The following is a 3,981-nucleotide window of genomic DNA, read 5'->3' as shown; positions in this document are numbered from 1 at the left end:
AAGCCCGTTCATAGGCTATAGGACAGTGGGATTCGGGATGCTTTCGGGGCTCCAAAACATGGATTTGAATTTACATTCATAACGGGGATTGGCTTTTGTTGTACTGAAATGGCATCTACCTTTTAGTGAGGGATTCAATTAGAGTTTTAAGCTCGGGATCTGATTTAACCTCAAACATCTTGGGTAGCCTTAAACTGTGGAAGAAGAACTAGCGGAGCGGGAGTAATCGTCACTACCCCCCCAATTATTATTACGCTTAGTTTGGTCCTCTAAAAATTTATAAGCCTCCGAGGCTCCTTTGTTTAAGAAACTACCCCCATTCATTATGTCAAGGACTTCTTTATGGTGATGTTGAAGTCCTTTGAAAAACCGAACTAACGTGTCTTTTCGCTAAGTTATGATGTGGACACTCTATAAGCAGATCGGTGAAACGATTCCAAGCCTCTGAAAATGTTTCATGAGGATTTTGTCGAAAGAAATGAATCTTAGAAAGCATCTCATCCGTCTTTAGGGGTGGGTAAAAATGTTCCATAAACAGCTGAACAAGTTTAGCCCACGAAACAAATTAGCGCCAATTAACTAAGGGAATGCTACGTTGATTCTATGATAAGGAGTTAGAGGGGATTGATTCCACCTTAACTCAACTTAATCCACTAACGACAATCGTCGTAATCCGAATTGAATCGCTTCAGAGAACAATTGGTTATTCCTAATCCCTAATCATACATGGCATTTCTACCAATTCATAACTAGCATGTGAACAATTAAACCCATTCTCATGGTGAACTAATCATTTCTAGAGTGGAATAGAAAATCTGCGACTCTAATGATAATCGAATCAAGCTTTCATCAAGGCTTCACAACCCCCTCTAATGGAGGTTTAGCCTTGAATCATTCATAATCATTTCCATTTATATTAAAACTAAACATAATATAAAGCATTGAAATTTATTTAATTAAACAATAATGAAATCTAATTTAATGACTAAATTGAACTAAGGACATGAATTGAAATTAGATCTAGAATTGGAATTGACAAAAATCGAAATGGATAAAGAATACTACTTTATTGATCTAATCAAATGAAGAACAAGATTCAAAGGTTTAATCTAATAAGGGATTTGAAACTAATTAAAGATAAACAATTAAATCTAGATCTAGAAGCTATTTTAATGGCTACTTTCTATTCTAAGCTATGAACCCTAATTCTCTACTAATTAATCTACCATTATCTATCTACCCTATGCTCCCATTAACAAAGACTTAAGCTTTTGTTTTTATACATCCAGATCCAAAATTCGTGCATGGGCTTGGAGCCATGGGTTGGGCCAGAGAATCAGGCCCAAAACCCAATTCTTTCAGTCCAAAAAGGCCTCTTCAGCTGCAGTTGACTTCCACAGACTTTTCGTCCACTTCTGCTCCTCTGATTGGGTCAAGGCTTGGACCATTGCAAAGCTCTTTCCGAGCCGGTCGTTTTGACATAAGGTATGCCCAATTCGAGGTCTGAGTCCAAAGATACGGCTTTGAAGTTCTCACGACTTTTTGCTCCTTTATCTCGCTAAAGTGGTACATTTCTGCACATAATGGACTTTGAAACCTGAAATGCATAAAAACGCGTAATCAGTGTTAACTCTTACTTATTATTCACATAATTGGTCTAACAGTATGATTATTAAGGGGTTAAAACTACAGTTTTGGGCTCTTATCAATGACCTATAACCGTCAACATTTGACATCAAGCGTCATAAAATTAATGGTGAGTTAGAAATAATGACGGGTTATACGGAAGTCGTCAAGGTAGAAAAAAAATAGCCGTCATAGAAAGCCCTTTTTTTAGTAGTGTAGAGGTATCGTTCCGGTTAATCATAACTATCACAACCCAACTGTTAATAATTAACGTGACATAGTTCCTATCACACAACCTGTAACAAACACTCCTCCACAACCGGATCGTTTTGACGCCTTTATACAATCCCAACAACAGATTTTACAAGCCATCCAACTTTCCTTACAGCAGTTAGCCCAAGAGAAAGTACAACCCAAAGGTGTGTTTTCAGGTCAAGCGATACCTAATCCTAAAACAACAAACACAGCCTTTGAGGTAAACGGTAATGCTAGTAAGGACAATACAAACGTAGGTAAGCTAAATGCCATCACCACTCTCCGTTCTGGCAGAGTGGTTGATAACAACATAACTATGCCTATAGTTACCTCACCAATAGTCCCTATACCAGATATTGAACTAGATACTGAAATAGAAACTGAAGATCCTACCCCTATAGAGGTACCAGTTAAACCACAACCTAAGAAATAGAAAGTCAAGGTTAGACATCCTGTTGATCCATACGCTAAATATAGAGAGAAACCACCGTTTCCCCAGAGATTATCAATATTAAACAAGGATACGAATTTCGATGAGATTAGGGAAGTTTTAAAAAATCTAACAATAAACCTACCCTTTCTTGAAGCAATTAAAAAGTTACCTCACCATGCTAAGTTTTTTAAAGAGTTGTCCACTACTAGGCGTAAGACAAATATTCCTAAAGACGCCTTTCTAACTGAACAGTTTCCAACTTTATCATAACATAATGGAATCGTTAAGTACAAGGACCCTGGTCGTCCTACTGTACAATGCACTTTAGGAGATTCTCGCACGACGACCGCTTTATTATACCTGGGGGCAAGTGTTAACTTACTCCTGTATTATCTATACAAATAAATAGGTCTACAGGAGATGCAACCTACTAAAATAACATTGCAATTAGTGGATCGGTTTATTAAGTATCCTAAGGGTGTGGTTGAAAATGTGCTTGTTAAGGTTCAGGATTTCTATTATCCTGCTGATTTTGTTATCCTCGATACGGAAGTCATTAACGACTCTGTTTCGATTATCTTAGGGCGTCCCTTCTTGGCGACTGCCAACGCACTTATAAATTGCCGCGATGGTTCGATGTCCTTGTCTTTTGGCCATCTTTATGTTGAGGTAAATGTTTTTAAAATAATGAAACAGTTACCAGATTTGTCTGTAGATGGGGAGGTTAGCTCAAGACTATTTTAAAAACACGTTTCCAGAAAACCAGATGCATAAATTCCTTTCTTTTGGAAGTTTAGATTTCACCGATGACTCCTACTTAGAGGAAGTCAACACCATCTTCGAGTCTGCACCTACCTTAGACCCTTCTGTTGCTCCATCTACTGAGTTTGAAGACCTGCTACCTAAAAAAGTCTTCATTACTCTAGATGAGGACCCTCCAGAAGCATTTATCGACATTCCTTCCACCCCAGTGCTTAAACCTCTTCCTCCTGAGTTAAAGTATATTCAACTTGATCTGGATGGTAGTCATCCGGTAATTATATATTCTCTATTATCTGAGGAGGAAGAGGCACATTTGATTAGGATGATTGGGGAACATCGTTTTGTGATTGGTTGGTCCCTAGACGACATTAAAAGAATTGACCCTAATGTTTGCACTCATTGTATCCATTTGGAGGATAATGCAAAGACTTCTCGTGAACTTCAGCATCGCTTGAACCCTGCCATGAAAGAGGTGGTCAGGGAAGAAGTCTTACGGTTACTCGATGCGGGTATCATATACCCAATCTCTGATAGCGAATGGGTAAGTCCCATTCATGTAGTTCCTAAGAAATCAGGGATTACCATGGTACGTAATGCCAAGAGTGAATATATTTCCACATATGGTCCTATTAAATGGAGGATCTGTATTGATTACAGACGTTTAAATGCCATGACATGAAAGGATCATTTTCCTTTACCCTTTATAGATCAAATGCGCAAACGTCTAGCTGGTCATGCTTTTTATTGTTTTTTGGATGGCTACTCTAGCTATTTTCAGATTATTATTAATATTGATGACCAAGAAAACACTACCTTCACATGTCCGTTTGGAACATATGCCTATAAACGAATGCCTTTTGGCCTTTGTAATGTTCCTAGTACCTTCCAGCGGTGTATGCTTTATA

The 3,981-nt window shown here is 38.1% G+C and overlaps 1 non-coding gene across 1 annotated transcript; it reads left to right on the top strand.

Annotated features, from left to right (window-relative positions):
• Window positions 1–392: 392 nt before the first annotated feature.
• LOC147525016 (small nucleolar RNA R71) lies at window positions 393–496 on the top strand. The gene has a single exon (XR_015206268.1). It is a non-coding gene; the product is annotated as a small nucleolar RNA R71 (small nucleolar RNA).
• The last annotated feature ends 3,485 nt before the right edge of the window (window positions 497–3,981 follow it).

Source organism: Coptis chinensis, chromosome 1 (assembly GCF_015680905.1).
Source record: "Coptis chinensis isolate HL-2020 chromosome 1, ASM1568090v1, whole genome shotgun sequence".
In the NCBI taxonomy this organism is placed as follows: domain Eukaryota; kingdom Viridiplantae; phylum Streptophyta; class Magnoliopsida; order Ranunculales; family Ranunculaceae; genus Coptis; species Coptis chinensis.
The sequence above is the reverse complement of the archived record's forward strand: the minus strand, read 5'-3'. Positions and strand labels throughout refer to the sequence as shown.